This window comes from Tupaia chinensis, unplaced genomic scaffold, assembly GCF_000334495.1.
Source record: "Tupaia chinensis unplaced genomic scaffold, TupChi_1.0 Scaffold000387_1, whole genome shotgun sequence".
Classification (NCBI taxonomy): Eukaryota; Metazoa; Chordata; class Mammalia; order Scandentia; family Tupaiidae; genus Tupaia; species Tupaia belangeri.
In genome coordinates, this window is record NW_006159889.1 from 1,384,316 (window position 1) to 1,395,469 (window position 11,154).

Sequence of the window (11,154 nt, forward strand, 5' to 3'; positions counted from 1 at the left end):
AACGTGCCCCGAGCCGCCCCGCCCCTCCCCCGCCAGCCTCCGTCCCCAGGCCGGGCGGGGCGCGGAGCCCGCGCGCTGGTGCTGAAGGAGAGGTCGGGGCAGGGACTAGACACCCCTGGGGTTGGGAGCCAGGTTCCTTGACCATCCTTTGGTGGGTTCTGCAAGGCCTGAGGGGAAAGGCCGGCCGGACGCGGGCCGAGCGATCTGAGGTCACCGGCGTGCGAGACCTCGCACAGCGTTGCGCACCGTGGTGCAGAGGAAGGACGCGGTCATTCGGACTCGGCTGTGGAAAGAGGAAGGAAAAGTCCAAGGAAAGCCTAAGCAAGAAGCAACTGTTTATGGGTAGCAGTTGTCTTGTCATTGCTGACTGCTCTACGCGGGGCCGGATGTTATCAGGGACGTGGGTCCGTTGGAATGGCAGAGTACACCTGTCCTGGTTCCTTTCTTTCTGGCACTTTCTCCCTTTGTCTCCACAGTGATCTTGCTTGTGAGAGGACATAATCTTAGTGGAGAGTAGATTTGGTTTGGAGTGTGTTCCATGAATATTTTTGGAATCCTTTTTGTAACAGTTCCCGTTTTTGTGATTCCTCAATAAACCTTTTTGTTTGTGTTTCCTTCATATATGAAAAAAAAAGAGAACTGAATCTCATAATTCAGGGAATGGACCAATGTGGGCAGCTGTTGTCCCAGAGAGTGAAAAATACTGTAGTTGCAAACTTTTCTGGGGATACTTAGAATTATCTATCCTTCAGAGAGTTGAGGATGATAGTAAAAAAGAACACTTTAGGTTATTGAAAGCAAAAAAGTCTTTAGGACAAATTAGGTTGTTTCTAAGTCAGAGGCAGTAATGATCTCTGAACTGATTTCTTCAAGTCAGCAGTCAGGGGATTAATAGTGAACTGTCGGGACCAACAGTTAGCATAATGGCTATGTCTCTGAACTCCCATGTAACCAACCGTGGTTTGAGTCCTGGACCCAGTGGCTTAAACTCACGCCGGGCATGTGTGCATGTGTGCCCAAGATCCCAAGAGGAGAATGGAGGAGAAGGGATTGTGGCATGGCCTCCCCCCTGAGGGGTGCTTTCTTGCTTTCTGTCTCTCTGTCTCTCTCTGTCTTTCTGGCAAGTGCATGCGCCCTATAGCAAAAACTTCTCCAAAAACAAAAATTTTGAACTGTCAGGGCCAGCAGGTGGTGTGGTGGTTAAACGCACTGGACTCCCACATGGCTGACTATAGTTCCAGTCCTAGACTTGGCAGTTTCCTTTCTTACTTTCTCTGTCTCTCTTCCTCTTTGTCCCTCTCTGATACAATTAAAATAAATAAGTAAATAAAGTTAAATAATAAAATAATTATTTAACAAAAAAAGAGAACTGTCACAAAAATTTATGCCCAAATGGCATTTTCAGATCTTAGGTTAGAGGTTTTGTTGTTGTTGTTGTGGTTTGTTTGTTTCAGTATTTTGCCATAGAGTGTGTGCACTTGCCAGACAAATACAGAGACAGACAATGGTGGAGGGACATTCCTCCTTCTTGGGGGAATGGCCACCCTGCAGTCCCTTCTCCATTCTCCTTCCAGGATTTTGGGCATGTATTCATGTTCACATGCCTGACATAATTTTCAAGCTGCCAGGTCCAGGACTCCAACCACAGTTGGCCATGTCAGAGTCCAGCAGGTTAACCACCATGCTACCTGCTGGCCCCAAGATTAGAGATTCTTGATTCAAGGATATTTTGAAGTATTAGTGGAAGATCTCTCCATTTCAAATATCTTAAGTGTCTAAAGAGTTTAATAAAAGTAAAACCTTTCTCATTGCTAGAAGGCATATGTGCTTGCCAGTGAGAGAGAGAGAGAGAAACAGAAAAAGAGAGAAAGTACCCCCTATTGGGGTGTGGTCTTGTAGCAGTGCCTTCTCCGTTTCTTCATTCTGCCAGGATATGGGACATGCACACTTATGTGTGGTGTGTTTTCTAGCCACCCAGCCAGGATTCAAACTGTAGTCAGCCATGTGGGACCCAACTTCCTGAACAACTAGGCTATAGGACTGGTCCAATAAAACCAAATTATTAATGATGAAACAAGGCATCCAAATTCCTAGAGACTGATTGACATATTTTTAAAAAGGAATTATTTATTTAACTTTATTTGTTATTATTATTTTTTAATTTGACCAGATAGAGAGAGAGAAAGGGAAAATGAGAAAGCAAGCTGCCAGGCCTAGGACTTGACCCGTAGTCAGTCATGTGGGAGTCCAGTGTCCTTAACAGCCATGCCACCTGCTGACCCTGAGACTGATTGACTTTTTACCAATCAGTAAGGTGTATTGAATGATGCTTTGGGCAAGGCATTAACTGAGGAGTCTTTATGACATTTAAGATATGAAACTTGTGGGACCAGCAGTCAGCATAATGGCTATGTTGTTGGACTCCCACGTAGTCCACTGCGGTTCGAGTCCTGGACTCGGTGGCTTAAACTCACGCCGGGCGCATGTGCGTGCGTGCCCAAGATCCCAAGAGGAGAATGGAGGAGAAGGGATTGCGGCGTGGCCATCCCCTCTGGGGGGTGATTTCTCGCTTTCTCTCTGTCTCTCTCTGTCTGTCTGGCGAGCACATGCACCCTATAGCAAAAACCTCTCCAAAAAAAAAAAAGAAAGATATGAAACTTGTTCTCATGGGCCTATGAGAATAAAGCATACACATGAAAATAACTAATGATAGGAATGATAGGATCTCGAGAATTCTTTTTTTTTTTTTTTAATAGATTTTTTTGTTATAGGACGTGTGCACTCACCGGACAGAGAGAAAGCTAGAAATCATCCCCAGGGGAGATGGCCACACCGCAGTTTCTTCTCCATTTTCCTCTAAGGATTTAGGGCACACTTACACACACACGTGTGTGCGTGCGTGTGCATGCGCGCGCCTGGTGTGATTTTTAAGCTACTGGTTCTGAGACTCACACTGTGGTCGACTACATGGGAGTCCAGCAACATAACCATTACGACATCTGCTGGTCCTGGATCTCTAGAATTCTAAGACAGGTTCTATGAGTACTCCTGTTTGAGGAAGGTTTCACAGGGCAGCCAAGGCTTACATTGGGCCATGGAGGGAGTGTAGACCTGCCTTAATGAAGAGGAGGAAACGAGTTGAGAAAAAGTGAAAATGGTAAATAAAAGTGACAGGAGAGAACTCGAAATGCTCCTGGATGGTTCCATTTCTGTTGGATTTTCTACTGCAAAAGGTAGAAGTTGAGTATAAAAGATAGGTTGAGGGCATCAGACCAGGAAGTACCTTTGTCTTGGGTGGAGCAAAGGACAAAAAAGTAGTAGTATTTATTTCAAGTGAATCTGGAGCTTCATTGGAAGTTTAGAATCAGAAAGTTAATATGTAATAGATATAAAATAAGAAAAGAACTTCGTGGCCAGCAGGTGGTGTGGTAGATAAGGCGCTGGATCCCATGAGGCCAACTCTAGTTCCAGTCCTGGACCTGGGGGCCTGAAAAACACTGAAGCATGTGTGCATGTGTGCCTGAAATCCCAAGAGGAAACGATGTTTCTATCCCCTCTGGTGGGATGATTTCTCAGTTCCCCTCTCTCTGTCTCTCTCCAGTGAGTACATGTGCCCTTTAGCCAAAAATCTAGAAAAGAAATACAGTAACAATTCGTCATCGTCACTTTTCTGAGTAACTTTAGCTATTGGAGTAACGGTTCTCACAGCTCCCTAAAATCTGCATCTCCTCTTGACTCTTTTCTCACCCTGAGTTCAGCTGGTTGCCAGGTAGGTCTTGTTGACCCTGCCTCCGCGTGGTTTCTGGTGTCTGCTTCTTTCTCCTCCTGCCGTCAGCACCCTGATTTGCAGCCATCCCCGTCGTTCTCATGAGTCACTGCAGAAACTCCCTGACTTTCTTTCTTTCCGTCCGTGTTGTGTATTTTTGTCACTTCTAATTGTGTTATTTCTCTAGCCACGACTTTCAGTGGCTCCTCACTTCCTTTTGAGTGAGATATAGACCAGCCTGGCATGGGCACTCTGAACAGACTGATTTCTTGCCATTCCCCTAAATTTCATGATTTTTTTCCAGCTCCTGTTTGTGTCTCCTATCGTTGTTCATGATGGTATTTTCTGTCTTAAATTACCCCCTTGAATCTCTAAGGGTTGCTCTTACCTAGGTTTCGGGACAATTTGATATAGAACTTCCTTTGTAAAGTGTTTCTGTACTTTTCTCTCTGTCTAGGTGAGGTGTCTCTCCTTTTAAACCATAATAACACCAGAGTCTACCTTTTTGCCATAATTGCCTTAATTGCTCTTCCACCCACAACGTGAGACTGAAGCTTTTTCAAGACATGAACTGTCTTCTTTATCTAGCACAACGTCTTGTACATAGTAGGCATTTGGCAAGTGTGTTTTAGATACATGTGCATGCATATACGTACATTTTAGGTTTTACCATAAAGCATGTGTGCTCACAAGAGAGAGACAGAGAGAGGGAAAGTGGGAGGAATGGCAATGCCGCAGTTCCTTTTTCTCCATCCTCCTCTCAGGATTTTGGGTATAACCGCACCTGTGCTCAATGAGATTTTCAAACTGCCAGTTTGGGACTCAAACCGTGCTGACCATGTGGGATGGGAATACAGCGCCTTTACCACCACACCACCTGCTGGCCCCAAATGTGTTTTATATTAAAAATAGTGTTAAAAAAATAGTGTCAAATCAGGATGGATGCAAAGAAAATCCTCTGTGCAAACCAAATATTCACTATCAAAATCTATAAATAAAGTTATTTATGTGAGAAAATCTCTTATTGAGATACCTGTGGGATAGCTTGGATTAGGCTGCACTAACAAAAACTTACACTTGAGGGGCTTAACAGAACAAAAATCGACTTCTCATCCATGCTGCGTGTCCGGCAGGAGTGCAGAGGGAAGTCTGTCTCACGGTCAGTCAGGGACTGAGGCTGAGGAAAGCTCCATCTTAACATGGTGCTTTCTTTTTATTGATTGAATGAAAAAATGTTGGTCAAGTCAATGTTGGCTTTCAGAGTTTGTGAAAGTATCTGTTACTTTCATTCACATTTGATTGGTCGAAGCAAGTCCCGTGGCCACACCTAACTTGACCGAGGGTAGGGAATTGCAGCCTTAGTATATGCCCGGAGTCTACGGCCATACCACCCTGAATACACCTGATCTCGGCTGAGGCTAAGCATGGTCAGGCCTGGTTAGGATACTTGAATGGGAGCACACGCCTGGCAAACAAGCAGCCGGGGACATTTAGTGAATAGCACTAATGACTGCTGTATCTCTGGTGTGTATCAGGGCCCATTGAAGATTAGTGTGACGAATCAGAGACTAGTGTGGACTACTAGAGACAAGCATATTGACAGTAGCAAGAAATAATAGTTCAACTAGGAATGGGGTAAGTGTAGATTCAGAGTCAAATTTGGTTTTGTTTTTGTTTTGAGAGGTTTCTGCTATAGGGCACGTGTACTCTCTGGAAAGGCAGAGAGACACAGAAAGTGAGAAATCACCCCCCCCCCGGGGGGGAGGGTGGCCACGCCACAATCTCTTCTCCTCCATTCTCCTCTTGGGATCTTGGGCACGCACACACACGTGCCTGGCGTGAGTTTAAGCCACCGGATCCAGGACTCGAACCATGGTCGACTACGTGGGAGTCCAGCGACATAGCCATTACGCTAACTGCTGGTCCCAAAATTAAATAATTCTTAAAATAAAAAAAAACAACTCATGCCGAGACCAGTAGATGGCGTAATGGCTGCATCCCTGGACTCCCATGTAGTCGACTGCGATTCAAGTCCCAGACCTGGTGGCTTAAACTCACACTGGGCTCATGTGCGTGCATGCGTGCCTGAGATCCTAAGAGAATGGAGAAGGGATTGTATCCTGACTATTCCCCCTGGGGGTGATTTTTTGCTCTCTGTTTCTCTGTCTCTCTCTGTCTTTCTGGTGAGTGCATGCGCCCTATGGCAAAAACCTCTCAATAAACAGACAAACAGACTCATGCCGGGTGCATGTGCATGCCTGCCCAAAATCTCTAGAGAGGAGTTGGGGAGGAGGAACTGTGGTGTGTCCATCCCCCTGGGGAGTGATTTCTGGCTTTCTGTCCCTCTGTCTCTCTCTCTTTCTGGCGAGTGCACACACCCTATAGCAAAACCTCTCCAAAAAAAAATTTATTATCAAGACAAATAAAAGGTAATTTTCTTTTTTGGAGAGGTTTTTGCTATAGGCCCCATGCGCTCGCCAGACAGACAGAGAGAGACATAGAGATAGTCTTACTTTCTCTCTCTCTGTCTTTTTCTGGTGAGCACACATGCCCTATAGCAAATTAATAATAATAATAAAATTAAATTAAAATAAAATAATTCTTTTAAGAAAAAAATATGAACACAAGAATGGTCCTGATGATCTCTCCAAAAAAAAAGAAAAGTTAAATTACATCAAGATATTCTACTTAACAGGTCAGGAAGTATTCGGTAGTAGGAAAAGTCATGACCATTTTTGCATAGAGAAACATAGAGAAATATGTCATGACTTTTCTGAAGACCCAGTATGTGATAATTTGAGGTGCACTTTTCACTCGGTTTAAAATAAAAACAAATCTTAGTTTAATCACTGTGGTTTAATTAGGTTTAAGCAAATTTGGTATTTGGCCAGGAGATTTAACTTTTGAACTAACGAGTAGGGTACTAGTTAAAACCCCAGTTCAGGAGACCAAAGATCTGGGTTTGCATCTTGATTCTGCCACTAATAGTTGTCTGACATTGAACAAGTGTCTTTTTTAAAAAATAATTATTTATTTTATTTTATTTATTCATTCATTTATTTTTCAATCTGACCAGAGAGAGAGAGGGTGAGAGTGAGAGAGAGAGGAAGTGAGAAAGCAAGCCACTAGGTTCAGGACTCGAACTCTGGTCGGCCATGTGGGAGTGTCCAGCATCTTAACCACCATGCCACTGCTGGTCCCCTTTTAGGCTTTTTTAAAGAGGTTTTTTGCGATAGGGTGTGTGCTCTCACTGAAGAGATAGAGACAGAGAGAGAAAGTGAGAAATCACCCCCAGCGATATGTCTGTGCCACAATCTCTTCTCCATTCTCCTCTCAGGATTTTGGGCACACATGTCCACATGCTCCAGGTGAGTTTCAAACTACCAAATCTGGGACTTGAACCGTAACTGACCATGTGGGAGTCCAGCTCCTTAACCACTGTGCCAGCTGCTGACCCCAAGGCTTCTTTATTGAGAATGGTGAGTATAAGCAAACAAAAAAACTGACCAACCAAAACAAGCAAACTAAAAATAAGAATAAGCAAGCATCTTTTTTTTTTTTTTTCCAAAGTCCATTTTCCCCCAGCTTCTGTGAATGAGAGAAACAGGAGGAGAGTGGGAGACAGATACCCGCAACAGGGTCTTTGACACTGCAGCCCTCCCCCAACTTGAGCCAGCTCCGGATCATGGACATGCTCATGCCTAGCATTCAAAGAGATCTCTAGGCATCTGGAACTGTCCTGTGTGGGTTAGCTGCTGGGAGCTCCATGCCACCATTGTGCCACCTTCCAGCCCCAGTTTCTTTTTTTTTTTTTTTTTTTTTTGAGAGATTTTCACTGTAGGGCGCGTGCGCTCGCCAGACAGACAGAGAGAGACATAGAGACAGAAAGCGAGAAATCGCCCCCCAGGGGGGATGGTCACGCCGCAATCCCTTCTCCTCCATTCTCCTCTCGGGATCTTGGGCACACACGCACACGTGCCCGGCGTGAGTTTTAAGCCACCGGGTCCGGGACGCGAACCGCAGTCGACTACGTGGGAGTCCAGCGACATAGCCATTACGCTAACTGCTGGTTCCCCCAGTTTCTTATTTTTGAGCCTGAGTTTCCTCATCAGTGAAAGGCATAAGGCACTTGTAAGAATTAAGCAAATTAGTTCATATAAAGTGCTTCAGGCAGTACCATTCAGGTAAACACTCAGGACCTTTTTTTTTTTTTTTTTTTTTTTGAGAGATTTTCACTGTAGGGCGCGTGCGCTCGCCAGACAGACAGAGAGAGACATAGAGACAGAAAGCGAGAAATCCCCCCCCAGGGGGGATGGTCACGCCGCAATCCCTTCTCCTCCATTCTCCTCTCGGGATCTTGGGCACATAAACAGTACCATTCAGGTAAACACTCAGGACCTTTTTTTTTTTTTTTGAGAGATTTTCACTGTAGGGCGCGTGCGCTCGCCAGACAGACAGAGAGAGACATAGAGACAGAAAGCGAGAAATCCCCCCCCAGGGGGGATGGTCACGCCGCAATCCCTTCTCCTCCATTCTCCTCTCGGGATCTTGGGCACATAAACAGTACCATTCAGGTAAACACTCAGGACCTTTTTTTTTTTTTTTGAGAGATTTTCACTGTAGGGCGCGTGCGCTCGCCAGACAGACAGAGAGAGACATAGAGACAGAAAGCGAGAAATCCCCCCCCAGGGGGGATGGTCACGCCGCAATCCCTTCTCCTCCATTCTCCTCTCGGGATCTTGGGCACACCCGCACACGTGCCCGGCGTGAGTTTTAAGCCACCGGGTTCTGGGACTCGAACTGTGGTTGACTACATGGGAGTCCAGCAACATAGCCATTACACCAACTGCTGGTCCCAGCACTCAGGACCTTTAGAGCAGCAGTAATGCCAGGGTTTGAGTAAACTTTTAAGAAATCAGGTAAGGAGCCCCAGAATGTAGGTAAATGTGTTCCCCCAGGTTTTCCCACCTTCCAGCCTTCCTTCTTTGGACAGCATTCTTGCTACACCTTTCCTACGTTCACATTTACCATGTTTTGTTTTATTTCGTTGTGTATGATCTATCTTGCCTACTAGACCAGGTGCCATACTCTCTCCACAAGTATTTATTTATTGGACATTAGCTCTGTGCCAGGTTATGTGCTAGGTCGTGCAGCAGAGTATGAGAGATAGGTCCCTGGCCTCGAAGAACATGTGGTCCTGACCAGAAGCAAGTAAGCCAGCAGTTAGAACCCATTCCAATATGGGCTGTGATTGAAGAAGGTCTTGTAGGATGTCCTAAAAGGGGACCTGATACACATGGGGAGCATAAGTAATGATTTTCTAGAGTTTACATTTAAACTAAGTCTTAAAGATTAATCAGTCATTTCTAGCTGCGTAGATACGGGTTTAAAAGCGTTTCACACAGGAAATGATGTGTCCTGTGGCCTAGAAACACGAGAATGTCACTACATCCTGAAGGTGCTGGTATGGCCAGAGAGCAGAGTTCGTTTGGGGACTATGGGAAATGAAGCTGCAGAAATCAGCTTGTGAGTTCCAGAGTGAACGCTTTATCCTGAGAGTGATAAGGAATACTGGAGTTGGCCAAGAATTGATTGTGAGTTCTGGAGTGAAAGCTTTGTCTTAAAGGTAACTGGGAGCCATTGAGGAATTGAAGGTAGGAGATGACTTTATCAGCATTGTCTTTTAGGAAGATCACTGTGTATGAGGGAGGCAGAGTAGTGAATGTCCCGTTTCCCAGACATGAGAAGTGCTAAGGTTTGCTTCGCTCACTACACAAGAGTCATGCAATATTTGTGTATGGGAGATGAGAATGAAGTGAAGCTGGAGGGAAGTGTACAGGTGGGCTGTTACAGTAATATGAGGGGTGTGTCCATGTGGCCCTAGGAGTGGAGAAGAGTACCACACATAAGCTTCTCAGACCAGGATTTCAGTCACAGCTTCACCACTTTCTGTTGTATGGCCTTGAGCTGGCTTCAGAACCTCTTGTGTCTTCTTGGCTTTCAAATTTGGAAAATGGGGGTAAAAATCCCTACCTTGCAAGTTTGCTCTGAGGTTAGAGGGAATAGAGGTACAAAGTTTAGTCCTGTGCTATTAGATGTAGAAAGACCTTTTGTAATAAAAATAGTAGTTTATTTTAATTTTAATTTGCTAGAGAATGTGTGTGCTCTTTGGGGGCGAGGGGGCAAGAAAGTGCCCTCCTACGGGGATGGTCATGCTGCAGTGCTTCTCCACTTTCTTCTCAGGATTTTAGGCATACATACACACACACACACACACACACGCACACACACACAGTGTGCTTTTCAAGCTCCTGGGTCTGGGACTTGAATTACAGTCAGTCGTGTGGCATCCAGCTACCTTAACCATACCACTGGCTGGCCCTAAAGATAATAGTTTAAATATTCCTAATGTCTTGTGTATTGCCTGATCCATGCATGGTAGGTAATCATTAGCTTTAAATCTCACAGCCTAAAAATAATCTCTGCCAATATTACATTTTTATTTATGTATTTTATGTTATTTTTAGGTTTTTGCCATGGGGCATGTGCGATAGCTAGAGAGAGATGGTGAGAGGGAAAGTGAGAAATCACCTCTCTGAGGGATGGCCACATCACAGTCCTTTCTCCTCCATTTTCCTCTTGGGATTTTGGACATGTATCATACATGCCCAATGTGATTTTCTTCCTTTCTTTTTTTTTTTTTTTTTTTTTTTTTTTTGAGAGGGTTTATATATTTGGCTATGGGGTGCATGTGCTCGCTGGAGAGACAGACAGAGAAACAGAAAACAATAAATCACCCCCCAGGGGTAATGGTCATGTTGTAATCCCTTCCCCATTCTTCCCTTGGGATCTTGGGCACATAAACACACATGCCCAGGTTGAGCTTTAAGCCACTGGTCCGGGACTTGGAGTCCAGCGATGTAACCATTACACCATCTGCTGGTCCCGCCTGGTGTGATTTTCACGCCTCCAAGTCCAGGACTAGGAACCATGGTTGGCCATGTGAGAGTCCAGTGCCTTAACCACTGTGCCACCTGCTGGCCCTTATTTACACATTTTAAATGTTGAATGGTGCCGGGGTCCAGCCTCGGCATGGGTGGGTTATCTCGACGAAGGCGGCGAAGGTGAACAGAAGACAGAGGCCTCGATGCTTTCTCATGCACGTCCTATGCTGGACACCCCTCAGAGGTCGCCCTCTGAGGAGTGACAACTGCTAGGAATTATCGTGCGTTTTTATTGAAAATGTGTTACATACAAGTAAATGGGAGAGGGGCTACGTGTTTCAATTATCAGCTCATAAAGTCTTTTAACAATAAAGAACATAGATTCTATTTAGGGGTGGATTAAAAGTGGGTCTAGTGCAATTCCTATTCAGGGGTGGATTAAGG